Below are 21,327 nucleotides of genomic sequence, written 5' to 3'. Positions count from 1 at the left end.
ATCGCGCCCCCCCCCATTGGCTGTGCACCGGGCTGAGGGGCTCACAGAGCCCCCATCCCAGCGTGATGCAGCGCTGCTAAAATGTTTTGGTTTTTTTTCCCTAAGGGGGCATGGCCATGCCTCCCACAATTAGGCCATGCCCCCTGTCACCCGGGCCCGGCGCAGCTCTTGGCGGCCCTGCCGGCACAAGCTCGCACCCTATTCCATAAGCCCCTTCATGCTGGTTCCTATGGGGAGTTTCCATTCCCTAACCAAGATGTCTGCCAAACCTAGTACTGTGCATGCACAGCGCCATCTTATCACTGTGTACGAGTGATGCAGTAGTACATGACTCTGTAGCAGTGATCCTGCGCATCCTGCATACATTCACTGTCTGGTGAGCTGTATGACGCTCCGCTCAAGCTACGCTGCATCCTGCCAGTGTGTATCTGAGTGAGTACTGCTGTACCCATCACTTTCTCAACAAACCTCTCCACTGGTTAAGCAACTGGACTGTTCATGGTTGTAAGGCATCCGTTGGTGTGTACAGTTGCTCTGCTCCATAATTAAGCCTGTACACACACCATTTTCCAACAGCTTATGGGCCCAAGCACATAATGTTTAAGTACACAAGCCCTAAGCTACTAGGACACCCAGAGTGGCACACAGACACCATCTTAAGCACATGTACAGTGCAGGCTGCCATAGAACACAGAGTGAAGATAGCACAGAGTGTTTCCAGCATAGTTCAGCAGCAGTGAAGCATATTAGACCACAGAAGCTACATAATTATGTCTGTAAAAAGCATTCATACATGACTAACACCCATTTATCAAGCTAAAATGTGCAGAAAATTATACAACATGGAAGTTTGCTATGGATATGCCATTAAAGCGTGAAAGGTTTGAGAGGTCACAATAGACCCAGGTGCAAGTCCAAGCCCAGATGATGTTGTCATGGGTACTATATGTTTAGTATATGTGTAGAGCAACATGTGTACTCTATTATAAATGGGAAGGAGTCAGAAAATTACATGTGCACAGCGCTGCAGGCGATGAATCAAGATGAAGGTCTCATGATATGAATACATTTAAGACGTGTATTGTACAAAACAGGGGCGGCTTGGGAAATGAAAGTGGACCTGGAAAAAAACGTGTAAGCGGCCCTGGTGTGCGCGCCGAAGGTGTGCGCCGAAAAAGTGGGTGTGGCCTTGTGGAAAGGGGTGTGGCCTAATGCAAAACACCATGCCTGCAAGCCACTCCCCCTGTTTCAGTCATAGTCATACTGGGGGCATGCCTACCGCTCCAGGAGCTGATAGCCATGCCAACAGTCCCTCTCTCCAGTGAATAAGCACAGCGAGCATGTGAATGAGCATTTTCTTACATATATGATTTCTCTGCAATGGGGAATCTCTGAAGAAATTGATCCTCCCTGGACAGGCAGTGTCTTGAGTTGGTATTTGCTATTCATGCACGAGATTCCATGGTCTGGAAGTATGTGTCCCAATACAACCAATGTCATTATCATGCAACAGAGGTTCAACCAGATAATAAATGTGGGTTTACCATATCAAACAATTTTATATTAATAAAATATATTTGCTTCTTTGGTACCATTTGCATCAGTAATATGGTTTCATTAGAATTGTTATCTTACTGAAGATTACTGTGCCCCAGTGTTTTCTTCTAATAGTATCAGCAGTCCTACCATCCTATCCTCTATGTGTGTCTCCAGCACCATCGCCTTAGTGTGTCTCCAGCCTATCCCCTCTAATGTGTTTCTTCAGGGCTATCTCCCTGCACCTCTCCAGTGCCACCCCCAATTCTCTCCGGAACCATCCACCCACCGTGCCATCCTCCTGCGTCTCCCGAGTGCCATCCTCCTGTGTCTCCTCAGTGGCATCCTCCTGCCCTAGCACAGAATAGCCCTTCTTTCTCACACACAGATCATCTCCCCTTAGCACAGAATACCCCCCTCCCCACAGACAGATCAACCCCCCATCCCCACAGACAGATCATCATTTCCCCCGCCCTTAGTATAGCAGACCCCCCCTCCCCCAGACAGATCATCTCCCCCACCCCTAGTGTAGCAGACCCCCATCCCCAGACAGATCATCATCTCCCCAGCCCTTAGTATAGCAGACCCCCCCTCCCCCAGACAGATCATCATCTCCCCCACCCCTAGTATAGCAGACTCCCTCCTCACAGACAGATCATCTCCCCCGCCCTTAGTATAGCAGACCCCCCATTCCCCAGACAGATCATCTCCCCCGCCCCTATTATATCAGACTCCTGATGGAGGCAATTCCAAAGAAGATCGGCGGTAAGGTAGGGACAGTTAGTATGGGCACAGGCGGACCACCATCTGGACCGGGCTCTGACCTTCCTCCCAATTAGTCACATAAGACTATAAACATCAATGATGTTTTATGTTATATGTTTATTATGCTTAATTTATTTACATAGCGCTCTTTCCTATTTTTATATCAGACCCCCCTCCCCCACAGACAGATCATCATCTCTCCAGCCCCACCCCTAGTATATCAGACCCCCTCCCCCACAGACAGATCACCACCCCCTAGACTGCAGCCAGATCCGATTGTCTCCTCTCCACTCTGCCCCCTCCCCAGGCTGTGAAATGAAACTTAAACATGACACTTCACAGCCTGGGGATGGGAGAGTGGAGAGGATGTCATCAGGCTGAGAGACTGCCCTGACCAGCCGGCAGGCCCCATCCCCGCCACAACTTACCCTCACTGCGGCCACGCTATCACTCGCGGTCCTCCGCCAATTCACCTCACTCCAACGGTACGCTGGGTGGAGCCTTGATAGGATGCTGGCCGCTGGCCTCTCTTCTCGTGAGAGAGGCTAAGGCGCGGCCAGGCAGTACTGATAGGCAGCCAGGCTGCTTGTGTAAAACACACAGGAGCCGGCTGGGTGACGCGAATAGGGGGGCGGGGCCTCATATAACAAGCGGCCCCACAACCAATCGTCCCACCGGAATTTTCCCCGCAAAAAGTAATGCCCAATCCGCCCCTGGTACCAAATTACGTGAATGCAGTAGCATGAGTGACTACATTGACAAAATTATGTCCATTTCTCAGTAACTAATGTCTCTTGGAGTGCAAATAGTTAATGAAGAGATTGCTATGGCAATGTTACAGAAATGAACTCCTGAGTTTGACTTTCTAGTTGTGGCATTAGAAGCAAACAGCAAAACTAACCACAGACACAATCAGTTCAAAGTTACTGCAGTACCAAGAATGTGTGCCCTGTGATGGAATGCTGAGACTTCTGCGTTGCATACAAAAAGTGAAAAATTCAGAAAGTTTAAATTCAAGTGCAAGAATTGTAACAAATTATGTCACAAAGCATTTAAGTGCAAGAAAAAAATGTGAATCCTACGCAAAGCAAGAAATGTAACGGCAAAGATGAGTCAGCCGCGAGTGTCACAGATAGCCACAGAAAAAGTCATCAGCCATTTTCCAAATGAGCAAGTACAGCTACAAAACCACATTCAGATGTGTGTGGTCTAATAGAAGTAAAGTCTGTAAGTGGATACAGATACTTTGTGTCATTCATATATGACTCCACAAGGATGACACATGTGTACTTTAACAGAGAAAAATCTGAAGTTGCTAAGAAGATTGCAGACTACAAGACACTTGTAGAGAATCAAACTGGTCACAGACTCAACACCCGGCTCCAGAAAGATACCAAGACAAACTGCACGTTAGATGCAGAGCCAAGCTACAGCTGTACCCAAAAAGTCAGTCTCCAGCAAGCAAGAGTTTTGTCTGGGATGAATGATTCCACCCAGAGTCATTTTTTTTTCTGTTAAAGTGTATGTTGTATCTACCTTCTGTAGGGGAAGCTGCATTCAGTTGATGATTTGGTGAGAGACATTTAGGGCTCTATTTACTACAATCCGCATATTGAATGCAGATTGTAGTGTGATATTATTGTAGTGTGATAATATCACAGGGATTTACTATAAATCCCTTGCAGGGACAGAGCTTGCGATAAAGCTCTGTCCCTGCAAATTCCCTCCGCACACTAGTCACTGTATTTTCGCAAACAATACCGTGACAAAGTGCCCGCGCATGCGCTGACCGACCGTCGCTGCTAGCCCCTGGTGCTAAGCCCCACCTCCCATGACTGTGGACCCCCTGCAACCCCCCTCCCCCCCCCACGACCCCCCCTCTCCCTTAATTACACTTACCTCCAGTGATGTTCTCCATGCCTCTGATCAGGTGATCTCCCATATTGCACTGGGACCCGATCACCTGATGACCGGGCTGCAGTGCACTATGGGAGACCAGCTGACCGGTGGGGAGACATTACCGGAGGCCCGATCACCGGTCCCTGGAGTCAGGTAAGTAAAAAAAATTTTGACAATTTTTTTTCTTTTTTTTACAGCAGTGGTTCTCAAACTCGGTCTTCAGGACCCCACACAGTTCACGTTTTGCAGGTCACCCAGCAGGTGCGCACAGGTGTGATCATTACTCACTGAGACATTTTAAAAGGTCCACAGGTGGAGCTAATTATTTCACTTGATTCAGTGAGGAGACATGGAAAACATGTACTGTTTGGGGTCCTGAGGACCGAGTTTGAGAACCTGTGTTTTACAGTAATGAGCTTGCGGTCTGTTTAGACCACACAGCTGATTACTGGGACCGACTCTCGGCTCTGCTCTCCCCGTTAGAGCAGAATAGGAGGCCGGTAACCGGGGGATTCCCTGGATAACGCCACCTCCAGGTGGCGTTATTATCACAGGGCTTTCCCCGAATTTTTTTTACAATTTGTTTTTAGGAACTCTGGTCGGATCACATTTCCCATTACAATTATGGGAAATGCGATCTGCTTTACTAAAAATAAGTGATACTTAGGGGTTGGAGTAGAATTTTACGAATTCTACTCCAAAAATGCCCTGTAATAACTATTGGTGATACTAAAATAATGTGAAAAGGGTGTGAAAACACCCTTTTCACTTTATTTTAGTAAAAATAATGTTTATAAATAGAGCCCTGAGTCATATATACACCAACACCCATGTTTGTGTATTTGTGTGATATATATTTACTGGTGTTGTTAAACTATATCAGTGCTGCATCATACACCTTAAAATTAAGGGCCCAAACGTGTACATAAAAAGACTCAAATGTGACCTGGTACCACCATTCAAGCCACCTGCAAAGTTACTTAAACATATATTGCATATTGTCCTATACATTGTAACTCAGATTACAGGATCTTTAACAGTGTTGAATCCTACATCTAGACATGAGGAGGCTGCCCGGTGACATTGTGACATGTAAAAAACCCCCAATAAAAACAATACTTGTGTATGTGTACAAAATAAATCTAGCTTCTAGAGATGGCATTAGAAGTGATTTTTTGCTAATTACAGTCCCAGGGAGGGGCAGAAAGCACTCCTTCTAAGACTGCATGTGTTTGATTAGCAGACAGTGTTTCCAATGGGAAGTCACTGCACTTTCTGGGGGCTCACTAGAGGTGGCTGATTTTTATTGGGGGGCTGCATTCCCTAGGTAAAATCCACCTCCGATCTTCAGCCATTTAAAGGGACATTCAATTAGTTCTAGCAGTATTCATAGTCTTCCAAAGTTTACGTGAATTTCCTGTTATTGTTTAGGTCTCTTTGTTGGATTTATCTTAAATGGATACACAGTAGGTTTCTAGGATTATAATAAATAGTTAGTGGGACTGTAGGTTTACTACCTCTTTATATTCATAAGTGAAAAAATCTGTTAAGACATATACTCAGTTATCATGATTGAAAAAGTTATATCTGTGTTAGTGTGAAATTGCATTTGCCTTAGTTTCATTTGATTTTATGTGTCAATTCCTTTCCATCCATGCTTATCATTCAACTAAATTGCCCCAATCTTTATTCAGGGTTAATAGAAAAAAAACCCTATTCTTTTGCATTTAAATCCAATTGTACATTGACTGTACTGTGTTTTGGGGTGGTGAACCCTTCCCTGCTGTGGTGTGGAGTCAGGAGAAAGTGTAAATGCTGTTGAAGAAAGTGTTGTAATGGATTCCTGATACCCATTACAATCAAGTAACATCAAAACTATATTACTACAACATACTATAACATCAACTTCTTATTAAATTAGTACTTCTATTTGGTGCCCATCTATATATGTACTTTGGCTTCTGAGGTAATGCGGGTCCTATTATTGGATCTTTTTGTAATATTCCCCAATGTCTTCTAATTGATTTTTCCAGCAACTTATGCTGGTTACTATAACTTGTGATGAACGCCAACTCATATTCATTGGATTTGTTCCCTTTGCATTTTTTTGATAATAGTAGGTCTTCTCTGGGGATCTCTTTGACTTCCTCAACTGCTTTTTTTCACTTCTTCATATTTATACCCACATGCTAAGAATTTTCCTTGCATCTCCTCAGCCTGTTTTACATATACATCATTTTGGGTACAATTACGCTTCAATCTCCTTAGCTGCCCTCCTGATATAAATCTCAACCAGTTAGGATGCTGGCAGCTATCTGCCTGAATATAACTGAGGGAATCTTTTGGTTTTAAGTTTTTTGTTTGTATACCTCCTACTTCAAACTAGATACATACATCTAAAACTTGATGGTTTCTCTATTACTGTTAAAAGTAAATTCTATATTAAGAATATTAGTGTTTAATTAAGTGTAAAAAGCATTCAAAGTATCTTCTCCTCCACTCCAGATAAAAAGGACATTGTCTATATATCGAGATGAGGACACCAGGTTCGCACCATGTGGGTGTTGACTCCAAATGAAATCTTTCTCCCACTGCCTCATGAATATATTAGCATAACTTGGTGTGAACCTGGTGCCCATAGCAGTCCCGATCTTCTGTAAATAAAAGCTGTCCTTGAATACAAAATAATTAATAATTAAAATGAACATAACAGCTTCTACTATAAAATCTTAAAGTCCACAATTGATCTCACTGTTCCTGCTCCAAACCGCCCCTCTTGTCACTCACTTTGTGGGCCTGAATACCTGGTGGCTCCTATTGCAGCACGGTGTATATGACTTCATGCAGTCACCATCGCTGCACAGTGCACTAAGGAGTCGCAAAGAGGAGCAGGGACCAGGGCAAGCACGAAGGAGAGCTGCTGTTAGAGTGACATGGGGGGGATAAGCTGTTGGCCAGGAGAATAGACACAAGGTCATGGAGCTGCTGCTAGAGGGACACGGGGGTAAGTTACTGGTGGGAAAGGAGACACAGGAACTGTGAGCTGCTGCTTGCAGGACCCTTATAAGCTGCCTGTGGAAGAAGAGACACAGGGGCAGGGAGCTGCTGGAAGGACAGAAGGGGGTAAGCAATAAGCCATATTCATTCATTGATTTAAATGGGTTTTCTAGTTCCCACCACCAACACCTTGCTTTATGTTATTATTCTGTATATATATCTTTTATTTATTTATTTTATTACAAAACCCTTTATATCTACCAATAGTCCTTAGCATTTCATTCCATTTACTCAGTTCCCTTGGATACAGTGCAGTTTAGCTCAACTCTGTTCTGTGCATGAAATACACCAGTAGCCACAGTGCAGTTACATGTTGCATTCAAGGGAAATTAAATAACTGTGCTTAGATGCGGGGGTTAGATGCCTACTACCCCCTAGTTACTACTACCTGGGGTGTGAAGTGAAAAATGTAAACGTACAATGTTATACTAATGTCATGTACACTATAAATTAACATATTGTCATTCTTATTTAATCTTCAACAAGGTGCATAGATACCAATGTTCTTACTTCCAACATTAGAAATAAAAAATATTAAATACATTTTCAGAATTTTACTCCCCCCTGAGTGGTGCAACCTCCGTTTTGCCATAATGCAGCTACAACCCTACTTAAATTATATATAAAATTGGTTAAAAAAACAACAACAAAAAACAACAGTTACATAAAGAACCAGTAAAATTATGCAGTACATATAGTCAATGTTGCAGTTGGGTACGTAAAAAAGAAATGAAAGTTATGTAAAGGTAGAAAACCTCTGTAATGGAAAATTAAACCTTCCAATGATCTATGGCTTGCTGAAATATGTAGTTTAACAGGAGTTACAGAAATTTATATGAGGGCTGAATGCAATCTCACTTAGGCACTTTATGTATGCAGGCAGTGTGAGAGCAGGAACACAGCTTGGAATAGCAAAGGAGAGATCTCGCTAATGTACTCATGTTCCTTATCACAGACTCTTCTAATAATAATGTATTTTGTGTGGAATGAGGGAAAGGAAGAAAGAAGACAGAATTGTGAATTTTGCTGTAAAAGCTTTCAAAAGGAGCATTTTAGTAGTAATTTTCCATATTTAATCACCCCCAAGGAATTTATTAGATGCTGAGGATGAGTCTGAAGAAAATGCATATTACATTACATTACAGGAGCTATGTCAGATAAGACTGGCTATAGATTGGGAACTTGTATTTCCAGAAAGGTAGTACTACATGAGTTTTCAGTAGCATTAGAATCTACAGTTTATTATATATGCTTTTCATATTTAGATATGCTTGCATTAGTTTTATGCTAGTTGTTGAACTACAAGTCCCAGCATTCCATGCTTTGCCACATTTCCATACCATTATCAATTCAAAATTATTCATGTAACTCAGACAGGGAAGTCTCCTTCTTCAGTACAAATGTATAGAATCTTGGCCGTGGTAAAAATAAATTTACAATATAAACTTAAAATATATTAAATCCACCATCTTCAGTCATTCATTTGGTGGCGGACATATAGGCTGCGTATTCTGTGCCACAAGGACCGGAGACAGACAAATTGGTGGAAGAGGAACAGAGAGAGATATGAGAGGGAGAGAGGGAAGGGAGGAAGAGGAAAACATAGAGATGGGAAGGAAAGAGGGATGGGAGTAGGAGGAAATAGAGATCAGAGAGAGAGAGAGAGAGAGAGAGAGAGAGAAAAGGATTGGAAGAAGGGTGAAAGATGGGAGTTAGAGAGAGAGAGAAATAGAGAGATGGGAGGAAGAGGTGGGAGAGAGATGAGAGGAAGAGAGGGAGAGAGATTGGAGGAAGAGAGATGGGAGGAAGAGAGGGAGAGATATGGGAGGAAGAGAGAGAGATATGAGAGGGAGAGATGGAAGGGAGGAAGAGGAAAACATAGCGATGGGAGGGAAAGAGGGATGGGAGTAGGAGGAAATAGAGATCAGAGAGAGAGAGAGAGAGAGAGAGAGAGAGAGAAAAGGATTGGAAGAAGGGTGAGAGATGGGAGTTAGAGAGAGAGAAATAGAGAGATGGGAGGAAGAGGTGGGAGAGAGATGAGAGGAAGAGAGGGATAGAAAGAGAGAGATGGGAGGATGAGAAGGAGAGAGATTGGAGGGAGAGAGATGGGAGGAAGAGGTGGGAGAGAGATGGGAGAAATAGAGGGATAGAGATGGAAGGAAGAGGGAGAGAAAGAGAGAGAGAGAGAGAGAGATGATAGGAAGAGTGGGAGAGAGAGATGGATAGAAAAGGGGTAGAGAGATGGGAGGAAGAGGGAGAGAAAGAGAGATGGGAGGAACAGGTGGGAGAGAGATAGGAGGAAGAGATGGGACAGAGAGTAGAGAGGGAGAGAGATGGGAGGAAGAAGTGGGAGATAGAGAGATGGGAGGTAGAGAGGGAGATAGATGGGAGAAAGAGGGAGAGAAAGAGATGGGAGGAAGAGGGAGAGAAAGAGAGATAGGAGGAAGAGACATAGAGAGATAGGAGGAAGAGGTGGGAGAGAGAGATAGGAAGAAGAGAGTTAGAGAGATGGGAGGAAAAGAGGGTTATAGATGGGAGGAAGAGGGAGAGAAAGAGAGATAGGAGGAAGAGGTGGGAGAGAGAGATAGGAAGAAGAGAGGTAGAGAGATGGGAGGAAAAGAGGGCTATAGATGGGAGGAAGAAGGAGAGAAAGAGAGAGAGAGAGATGATAGGAAGATGGGGGAGAGCAAAGGAAAGAAGACAGGGAGAGAGATGGGAGGAAGAGGGAAAGAAAGAGATAGATTATAGGAAGAGGAGGAGGAGAGAGAGGAAAGAGACAAAGATGTAAGGAACAGAGGGGAAGAGATAAAGATGGAAGGAACAGAGGGAAAGAGATAAAGATGGAAGGAGCAGGGGGGAGAGAAATATGATGTGAGAGAGAGATGACAGAAAGTGGGGGTGAGAAAAAGATGCAAGAAAGAGAGGGAGAGAGATGGGAGAAATAGAGAGGATAGGGTAGAGATGGGAGGAATAGAGAGGATAGGGTAGAGATGGGAGGAATAGAGAGGATAGGGTAGAGATGGGAGGAATAGGGAGGATGGGGTAGAGATGGGAGAAATAGAGAGGATAGGGTAGAGATGGGAGGAATATAGAGGATAGTGTAGAGATTGGAGGAATAGAGAGGATAGGGTAGAGATGGGAGGAATATAGAGGATAGGGTAGAGATGGGAGGAATATAGAGGATAGGGTAGAGATGGGAGGAATATAGAGGATAGGGCAGAGATGGGAGAAATAGAGAGGATAGGATAGAGATGGGAGAAATAGGGAGGATAGGGGAGAGATGGGAGGAATAGGGAGGATGGGGTAGAGACGGAAGAAATAGGGAGGATAGGGTAGAGATGGGAGGAATATAGAGGATAGGGTAGAGATGGGAGGAATAGAGAGGATAGGGTAGAGATGGGAGGAATATAGAGGATAGGGTAGATATGGGAGAAATAGGGAGGATAGGGTAGAGATGGGAGGAATATAGAGGATAGGGTAGAGATGGGAGAAATAGAGAGGATAGGGTAGAGATGGGAGAAATAGGGAGGATAGGGGAGAGATGGGAGAAATAGGGAGGATAGGGTAGAGATGGGAGGAATAGGGAGGATGGGGTAGAGATGGGAGAAATAGGGAGGATAGGGTAGAGATGGGAGAAATAGAGAGGATAGGGTAGAGATGGGAGGAATATAGAGTAGGGTAGAGATGGGAGGAATATAGAGGATAGGGTAGAGATGGGAGAAATAGGGAGGATAGGGTAGAGATGGGAGAAATAGAGAGGATAGGGTAGAGATGGGAGAAATAGAGAGGACAGGGTAGAGATGGGAGGAATAGAGAGGACAGGGTAGAGATGGGAGGAATAGAGAGGATAGGGTAGAGATGGGAGGAAGAGAAGAGAGGAAAAAGCTCTGCCATGCCACTGCTGTGCTATGTACTGTATACAGTATGTGCGTGCATGTTGTATACTGTACATACAGTTAGTCATTTTATCAAGTAGATGGACATGTGCAGGGAGCTCTATAAAGTTGTATAAAATGAAATCTAGTTTTCCAGTAGCTATTTCTGACCAGTTACACAAACTAGAGTAATAATTTCCGTGACAAGTAATGACCTAGATTAGGGTCTGCTGCTCAGGAAACCTCCTAACAGCCTCCATGAGTGATTATTGCAGTAATGTGAATTGAAACAAATGTGGGAAATTAAAATATTCATTTTCAAAAGTAGTTCAAGCTAATTTACTTTTAGACTAATTTACCTAAAGTGGACTACTTGCACACAGTCAGAGCTGTAACTTTTTTGGTGACCTGGGCCAGAGAAAGCACTGGCACCCTCCTCCTCCTTCCAAAAGGGACATGGCCTCATGGGTAAGGGCCACGATGAACATGATTTGTTCTGTACGATGATGAAGGGGTACCGCTACCTTTGTACCACTGTTACTGCCAAATACAGTGTGAATCCAATGGCTCCAGTAATGATACACAATAATTATGCAGTAGAACTCGCCAGCTCTAGAGTTAGGAGGGCGCTGGTGAAGCTGCTCCTGCAGCAGGATTTGTCCATTAGATCAGCTTGCACCAGCCTGGAGACGGAAGTTTAGATCACTGACTGAAGATATAGAAAGAGCTGCTTGTCGAGTATATGCAGCAAATATCACCGGTAGGGAGATTTGTGTATGGTTTACTCACAGACAAAGGTACTCGAGGCATGCTGGTAAGACTTTTGTAGGGAATTGGTTGCTGTGTTCAGGGCTGCCATCAGAAATTGTGGGTCAGATAGCTCCATATGTAAGGTATCTAACTGCCATGTAAGAGATGATAGGTTTGAGTCCCGGGTATGACAGTATTTTGAAATGTGTGTCTTAAATAAAACAGGATGTGACTGAAGGTGCTTGGGGAGGTGGCCACACGGAGGGGGAGTCAGCCAGGAAGGAGTTAGGGGCAGCCAGGAGAGGCCGCAGATAAAAGAAAGGAAACTACAAGTGAGAATGATTATACAGAGAAAATTAACAAGTCTGAGCAGCATTCCCTGTCCTGCGGTGCCATGGCACATGTCACACCACCCTAGTTACGGCCCTGCTCACAGTGGAGGGTAACCATACTTTTTTTACAATCATAGCGACATCTATATCTATTTACACAACAATCTTGATATTCATTTAAATCTGATTTTGTAATCTAGTCTTCAAAAGACTGTGGAGGAAATGTACTAAGCCTTGGAGAGATAAAGTGGAAAGAGATAAAGTACCAAGCAATCAGCTCCTACCTGTCACTTTACAGACTGTGTTTGAAAAATTATAGTTAGGAGCTGACTGGTTGGTACTTTATCTCTCTCCAGTTTATCTCCTTCCAAGGCTTAGTACATCTACCCCTGTATCTGTAAGGAATTTGATGGTACCCGGATGGAAGATTGACAGTCAATGGGTTGACACCAGATGGTCGACGTGCAATAGGTCGACTTGGTCAAAAGGTTGACGGGGGCACAAAGGCTACTGACAAATGGTCGACAGTGCAGAAGGTCGACATGGTTAAACGGTATACAGGTTCAAATGGTCAACACAGAAATGGTCGGCACATTTATTTATGGTTTTTCTAAATTTTTAGTGAGGGTTGGACACTTGGGGGAGGGTTAAGATTAGGCTGCCAGAGGGGACAGTTAGAGTTAGGCACTAGGGGAGAGTTACTGTTCGGATTTGTGTTAAATAACAAAAAATTGTCGACAATTTTATGTTGACCATTTGTGTGTTGACCTTTTAACCCTGTCTGCCTTCTGCACTGTTGATCATTTGTCAGTTGACCTTTTGTCCCTGTCAACCTTTTGACCATGTCGCTCTATTGCCTGTCGGCCATCTGGTGTCGGCCTGCTGACTTTCTATATAATTACTGTCGATTCATTATACCACACCCGAATTTGACACGTTGAAGACACAAATGGTACCGGGTCACAAAAAGAAGCTAAATCCAAATTCATGAGTAAAGGGTATATTAAATCCACCTGGGGCTGAAAGTGCACCAGTCTGTGCCCCCCCCCTTCCCGTATCACTGCAGAAGCCTGTGTCTCTCTCCCGTAAATCTCTGCAGCAGCAACCAGTGTATGTGTTACCCCTTTCTCCACCACCAGTTACCTGGATCTTGTCCTTGCTCCTCCTTAAGGCAGCGGCAGAGACAGGCTCCTCACACACTGTCCTTCAGTGCGAGTGACATCACCTTCCTCAGCCAGCCCCCATCACCTTCCTCAGCCAGCCCCATCACCCTCCTCAGCCAGCCCCATCACCTTCCTCAGCCAGCCCGCATCATCTTCCTCAGCCAGCCCCCATCACCTTCCTCAGCCAGCACCAATCCCCCATCTCTGCCCTCAGCCTGCCCCCCATCACCGCAGCCAGCCTCAGCATGGGCATGGACAATGTGCAGTGACATAACCTAAAACGTCACGCCGCAGCATCTCCGATTGCCTGTGCTGTGACTGAGCCTGCAAGAGCCCAGTACAGTGTGCACTGTGCATGCATTGCATGCAGAGGGAGCAAGGAGAGAAGGAAGGAGGGGTGCTGCTCTCTCCAAACTGTGGCACTGCACCCCAAATAGCGTTGCGCTCCCATTTGGCCACCCTCATATCTGCAGCTCAGGGCACCCCCCCCTTCCCCGGCTTCCTAGTTGCAGCCCTGCATCCACCTCAGTAAACACTGTGGAGTCAATGTATAAAACCCATTAAAGAGTACAAACAAAGATGTTTCCTATAATAACCAATCAGCTTCTAGCTATCATTTATCAAGTATAATCTATGAAATGATAGGTAGAAACTGATTGGTTGCCATGGGTAACTTCTCTACTTGCCCTCTTTAGAAGGTGTGATATACACACCTCCCAACATGACCCTCTCCAGGAGGGACACAATGCTCTGGTCCTGGACTTCCCTGGAAATTTATGATTGGTGAAGGCTCCAGAGGTGGGGCTACAGTACAGTCCAAAATTCAAATAGGGGAGTCACACCAACTGCCAGTGAGTCCCAGCCAGTGATGTTTGGCAGCGTGTGAATCAGGGCCGGATTTACCATTATTCAACAAAGGCACCCGCCTAGGGCCCGTCGGGTTTCAAGGGGCCCGTTGCCGGGCCCCCCTACCCCTCGAAATCCGGCCCTGGAGTGAACCTGTTGAGCTGTGCTGTGCCTGTGATCGAAGTTGAACTGCTGCTGCTGCTGGCACACAAAGCAGCATCAGCATCATGGTCCAGAGCCCTGCCCCTAGCCAGCCCTTTTTAACCAATCCCGAAACAGTCTACACTGCTGTAGCCAGCCCTCCCCCACAGTGTAGCAAGCAGCCCCCCCCCACCCCTGCAGCATAGCGAGCAGCCTTCCTCCCCCGCAGCATAGCAAGCAGCCTTCCCCGCCACCCCCTCCGAAGTATAGGAATCAGCCTTCCCCCTCCGCACTGCAGCCTTCAGTCCCCCCGCAGTATTGCAAACAGCCTTCCGCCCCCCCTCCGCAGTGTAGGAAGCAGCCTTACACCACCCCCCCCCCTCCGCAGTATAGCAGGCAGCCTAAGCCGCCCCCCCCCCCCGCAGTATAGCGGGCAGCCTTCTGCCGCACCCCCCCCGCAGCATAGCAGGCAGCCTACCTCCCTCCTCCGCAGTACGAAATGCAGCCTTCCGCCGCTCCCCCCTGCAGTGTAGCAGACAGCCTTCCTCCGGCATCGATTACCTTCCCCCCTACAGTGTAGCAAGCAGCCTCCTTCACCTCTTCTTGAGTTGGGTAAGTTTAACTTAATTTTTTTTTGTATGGTATGAAACAGCCCAGCTTTCTTTACCTGTGTGTGTGTGTGTATGTGTGTATGTATATTAGGGGTGAGCGGGTTCGGATTTCTGAAATCCGAACCCCCCCGAGCCCCCCCGATCCGAGTCCGATCCGAGTCAGGCTCGACTTTTCCCGCCTGACTCGGATCTGACATCGAGGCAAAACGTCATCATCCCGCCTTCCGAGTCTCGCGGGTTTTGGATCCTATATAAGGTACCCGCGTCGGCGCCATTTTCTCACTCGGCTGTGGACAGTGAAGAGGGAGGGTGGGAGTTAGTGCTGTGTAGTGTAGTGTAGTGTAGTGCTGCTGTTGTCCACTACTTCAAAGTCCATAGGGGCTGGCTGTGTTGTGCTGTGCTGCTGTTGTTAATAGGGGCTGTGTCCACTACTTCAAAGTCCATAGGGGCTGGCTGGACTGTGTTGTGCAGTCAGTTCTCCATAGGGGCTGTGTCCACTCCAAAGTCCTGTGCAGTGTCCCAGTCCTAAAGGGGTGCTGTAGTGTTGTCCAGGGGGTGCTCTGTCCATCAGGGGTGCTCCCCCCAAGTGCTAAAAAAATAATATATTTTCTGTGTTTGTGAATTGTGTGCGCAGTAGCCGCACGTGCATCAACAAAGTAGTGCCAAGCGTGCGCCTGTGTCATAAGTAAAGGGCCGGCTGGCTTGACCGTTAAAGGGTGCTGTAACCCCCGAAAGTACACTCCAGTCCAAACCAAAAAAAAATTATTTTCTGTGTTTGTGAATTGTGTGCGCAGTAGCCGCACGTGCATCAACAAAGTAGTGCCAAGCGTGCGCCTGTGTCATAAGTAAAGGGCCGGCTGGCTTGATCGTTAAGGGTGCTGTAACCCCCGAAAGTACACTCCAGTCCAAACCAAAAAAAAAATTATTTTCTGTGTTTGTGAATTGTGTGCGCAGTAGCCGCACGTGCATCAACAAAGTAGTGCCAAACGTGCGCCTGTGTCATAAGTAAAGGGCCGGCTGGCTTGACCGTTAAGGGTGCTGTAACCCCCGAAAGTACACTCCAGTCCAAACCAAAAAAAAAATTATTTTCTGTGTTTGTGAATTGTGTGCGCAGTAGCCGCACGTGCATCAACAAAGTAGTGCCAAACGTGCGCCTGTGTCATAAGTAAAGGGCCGGCTGGCTTGACCGTTAAGGGTGCTGTAACCCCCGAAAGTACACTCCAGTCCAAACCCCCCAAAAAATTATTTTCTGTGTTTGTGAATTGTGTGCGCAGTAGCCGCACGTGCATCAACAAAGTAGTGCCAAGCGTGCGCCTGTGTCATAAGTAAAGGGCCGGCTGGCTTGACCGTTAAGGGTGCTGTAACCCCCGAAAGTACACTCCAGTCCAAACCAAAAAAAAAATTATTTTCTGTGTTTGTGAATTGTGTGCGCAGTAGCCGCACGTGCATCAACAAAGTAGTGCCAAGCGTGCGCCTGTGTCATAAGTAAAGGGCCGGCTGGCTTGACCGTTAAGGGTGCTGTAACCCCCGAAAGTACACTCCAGTCCAAACCTAAAAAAAAATTATTTTCTGTGTTTGTGAATTGTGTGCGCAGTAGCCGCATGTGCATCAACAAAGTAGTGCCAAGCGTGCGCCTGTGTCATAAGTAAAGGGCCAGCTGGCTTGACCGTTAAAGGGTGCTGTAACCCCCGAAAGTACACTCCAGTCCAAACCAAAAAAAAATTATTTTCTGTGTTTGTGAATTGTGTGCGCAGTAGCCGCACGTGCATCAACAAAGTAGTGCCAAGCGTGCGCCTGTGTCATAAGTAAAGGGCCGGCTGGCTTGACCGTTAAGGGTGCTGTAACCCCTGAAAGTACACTCCAGTCCAAACCTAAAAAAAAATTATTTTCTGTGTTTGTGAATTGTGTGCGCAGTAGCCGCACGTGCATCAACAAAGTAGTGCCAAGCGTGCGCCTGTGTCATAAGTAAAGGGCCGGCTGGCTTGACCGTTAAGGGTGCTGTAACCCCCGAAAGTACACTCCAGTCCAAACCAAAAAAAAAATTATTTTCTGTGTTTGTGAATTGTGTGCGCAGTAGCCGCACGTGCATCAACAAAGTAGTGCCAAGAGTGCGCCTGTGTCATAAGTAAAGGGCCGGCTGGCTTGACCGTTAAAGGGTGCTGTAACCCCCGAAAGTACACTCCAGTCCAAACCAAAAAAAAATTATTTTCTGTGTTTGTGAATTGTGTGCGCAGTAGCCGCACGTGCATCAACAAAGTAGTGCCAAGCGTGCGCCTGTGTCATAAGTAAAGGGCCGGCTGGCTTGACCGTTAAAGGGTGCTGTAACCCCCGAAAGTACACTCCAGTCCAAACCAAAAAAAAATTATTTTCTGTGTTTGTGAATTGTGTGCGCAGTAGCCGCACGTGCATCAACAAAGTAGTGCCAAGCGTGCGCCTGTGTCATAAGTAAAGGGCCGGCTGGCTTGACCGTTAAAGGGTGCTGTAACCCCCGAAAGTACACTCCAGTCCAAACCAAAAAAAAATTATTTTCTGTGTTTGTGAATTGTGTGCGCAGTAGCCGCACGTGCATCAACAAAGTAGTGCCAAGCGTGCGCCTGTGTCATAAGTAAAGGGCCGGCTGGCTTGACCGTTAAAGGGTGCTGTAACCCCCGAAAGTACACTCCAGTCCAAACCAAAAAAAAAATTATTTTCTGTGTTTAGCCGCACGTATATATCAAATCGATATAACATAAATGGAGGACCAAACTTTCTCCGATAAAAATAAAATAGAGAAAGATCAAGAACCACTTCCTCCTAGTGCTGAAGCTGCTGCCACTAGTCATGACATAGACGATAACATGCCATCAACGTCGTCTGCCAAGGCCGATGCCCAATGTCATAGTAGAGGGCACATACAATCCCAAATGGCAAAGTTCAGGAAAATGACCTTGAAAAAGACATTTAAATCAGCTGAAGAGAAACGTAAACTTGCCAATATGCCATTTACGACACGGAGTGGCAAGGAACGGCTAAGGTCGATCCCTAGTATGTTCATGACTAGTGGTTCAGCTTCACATGACGATGGAAGCACTCCTCCCACTAAAAAAATCAAAAGAGTTAAGCTGGCAAAAGCACAGCGAAGAACTGTGCTTTCTAAGAAGATATCACAAATCCCCAAGGAGAGTCCAAGTGTGGTGGTGGTTGCGATGCCTGACCTTCCCAGCACTGGACGGGAAGAGGTGGCTCTTTCCACCATTTGCACGCCCCCTGCAAGTGCTGAAAGGAGCACCCACAGTCCACTTGCTGATATGCAAATTGAAGATGTCACTGTTGAAGTACAACAGGATGAGGATACTGGTGTAGCTGGCGCTGAGGAGGAAGTTGGCGAGGAGGATTCTGATGGTGATGTGGTTTGTTTAAATCAGGCTCCGGGGGAGACAGTTGTTGTCCGTGGGATGAAAAAGCCCATCACGGTCATGCCTGGGCAGAAGACCAAACATTCCACCTCTTTGGTCTGGCAATATTTCTATCCAAATCCAGACAACAACTGTCTTGCCATATGTACCATATGTAAAGGTGAAATAAGTAGGGGTAGGGACGTCAACCACCTAGGAACATCCTCCCTTATACGGCACCTGCAGCGCGTTCATAAAAAGTTACTGTCAAGTTCAGAAACTTTGGCTCAGACCGTAAGCAGTCCAGGGACACCTAAATCCCGTTGTCCTGTTGTATCCAAGCGCCTGCAAACCACACCGTCAACTCCCTCCTCGTCAATTTCCTCCTTAGTCAGGATCGGAAGTAGTCCTGCAGGCCATATCACTGGCATGACTGACTCTCCTATCCGGGATTCCTCCGGAGGATCCTGCATTGCTACGCCTACTGCTGCCGCTGCTGCTGTTGCTGCTGCTGCTGGGAGTCGTTCATCATCCCAGAGAGGAAGTAGGAACACCACTACTTTTACTAAACAATTGACCCTCCAACAGTCCTTAGCGAGGAGGATGAAGTACGACAGCAGTCATCCTGAAGCAAAACGTATAACTGAGGCCTTGACTGCTATGTTGGTGTTAGACGTGCGTCCGGTATCCGCCATTAGTGCAGTGGGATTTAGACAATTGATGGAGGTAGTGTGTCCCCGGTTCCAAATCCCGTCTAGATTCCACTTCACTAGGCAGGCGATACCGAGACTGTACAGAAACGTCAGAAAAAGTGTCCTCAGTGTCCTGAAAAATGCCGTTGTACACAATGTCCACTTAACCACGGACATGTGGACAAGTGGAACAGGGCAGACTAAGGACTATATGACTGTGACAGCCCACTGGGTAGATGTATCACCTTACGCAGCAACAGCAGCAGCGTCACCAGTAGCAGCATCTCAGAAACGCCAGCTCGTTACAAGGCAGGCTACGCTGTGTATCACCGGTTTCAGTAAGAGGCACACCGCCGACAACCTCTTAGAGAAACTGAGGGAAATCATCGCCCAGTGGCTTACCCCACTTAGACTCTCCTGGGGATTTGTGATATCTGACAACGCCACCAATATTGTGCGGGCATTACATCTGGGCAAATTCCAGCACGTCCCATGTTTTGCTCACACAATAAACTTGGTGGTGCAGAATTTTCTGAAAAGCGACAGGGGCGTGCAGGAGACGCTTTGGGTGGCCCGAAAAATTTCTGGCCACTTTCGCCATTCAGCGACTGCGTGCCGAAGACTGGAGCGCCAGCAAACACTCTTGAACCTGCCCCGCCATCACCTGAAGCAAGAGGTTGTGACGCGGTGGAACTCAACCCTCTATATGCTTCAGAGGATGGAGGAGCAGCAAAAGGCCATACAAGCCTATACATCCACCTATGACATAGGCAAAGGAGGGGGTATGCACCTGACTCAAGCGCAGTGGAGAATGATTTCCGTGTTGTGCAAGGTTCTTCAGCCCTTCGAACTTGCCACACGTGAAGTCAGTTCAGACACTGCCAGCTTGAGTCAGGTCATTCCCCTCATCAGGCTTTTGCAGAAGCAGCTGGAGAAAGTGAAGGAGGAGCTAAGACGGAGCGATTCCGCTCGGCATGTGGGACTTGTGGATGAAGCCCTTCATTCGCTTTGCCAGGATACCAGGGTGGTCAATCTGTTGAAATCAGACCACTACATTTTGGCCACTGTGCTCGATCCTAGGTTTAAAGCCTATGTGGTGTCTCTCTTTCCGGCCGACACAAGCCTGCAGAGGTGCAAAGACCTGCTGGTGAACACACTGTCAGCTGAAGCGGAACGTGACACGTCAACGGCTCCTTCTTCATTTTCTCCCGCAACTGGGGCTGCCAGGAAAAAACTTAGGTATCCTAAGCAACCCGCTGGCGGTGATGCAGGGCAGGCAGGACCAAGTTTGGACATCTGGTCCGGACTGAAGGACCTGGCAACAATTTCTGACATGTCTACTGTCACTGCATATGATACTGTCACCATTGACAGAATGGTGGAGGATTACATCGGTGACAGCATCCAAGTAGGCATGTCAGACAGTCCATACCTGTACTGGCAGGAAAAAGAGGCAATTTGGAGGCCCCTGTACAAACTGGCTCTATTTTACCTGAGTTGCCCCCCCTCCAGTGTGTACTCCGAAAGAGTGTTTAGTGCAGCCGGGAACCTTGTCAGCGAAAGGCGTAGGAGGTTGCTTCCACAGAATGTGGAGAAGATGATGTTCATCAAAATGAATTATCAGCTCTTCCAGGGAGACCAGCCTCCAGAACGTACAGAGGGACCTGTGGTGGTGGATTCAAGTGGGGACGAGTTAATACTTTGTGAGGATGAGGATGTACACACTGAAGAGGGTGAGGAATCGGTGGATGAGGAGGATGAGGATGACATCTTGCCTCCGTAGAGCCAGTTTGTGCAGGGACACATTAATTGCCAGCTTGTTTTGTGGGGGCCCAAACGAACCAATCATTTCAGCCACAGTTGTGTGGCAGACCCTGGCGCTGAAATGATTGATTTGTTAAAGTGTGCATGTCCTGTTTATACAACATAAGGGTGGGTGGGAGGGCCCAAGGACAATTCCATCTTGCACCTCTTTTTTTCTTTGCATTATGTACAGTTTGGGGCCTAGTTTTTCTAACTGCCATCCTGTCTGCCACTGCAGTGTCACTCCTAGATGGGTCACGTGTTTGTGCCGCCCACTCGTGTCGCTTAGCATAGTCATCCAGCTACCTCGGTGCAACCTTTTGGACATAAAAACACTATTGTGAGGTGTGAGGTGTTCAGAATAGACTGGAAATGAGTGGAAATTAAGGTTATTGAGGTTAATAATAGCATAGGAGCAGAAAAACCTACAAATTCTGTGATTTTAGCTGTTTTTATGCTTTTTTTCAAAAAAATACAGATCCA

This window comes from Taudactylus pleione, unplaced genomic scaffold, assembly GCF_031769625.1.
Source record: "Taudactylus pleione unplaced genomic scaffold, aTauple2 ptg000306l, whole genome shotgun sequence".
Classification (NCBI taxonomy): Eukaryota; Metazoa; Chordata; class Amphibia; order Anura; family Myobatrachidae; genus Taudactylus; species Taudactylus pleione.
This window is presented reverse-complemented; position numbering follows the sequence as displayed.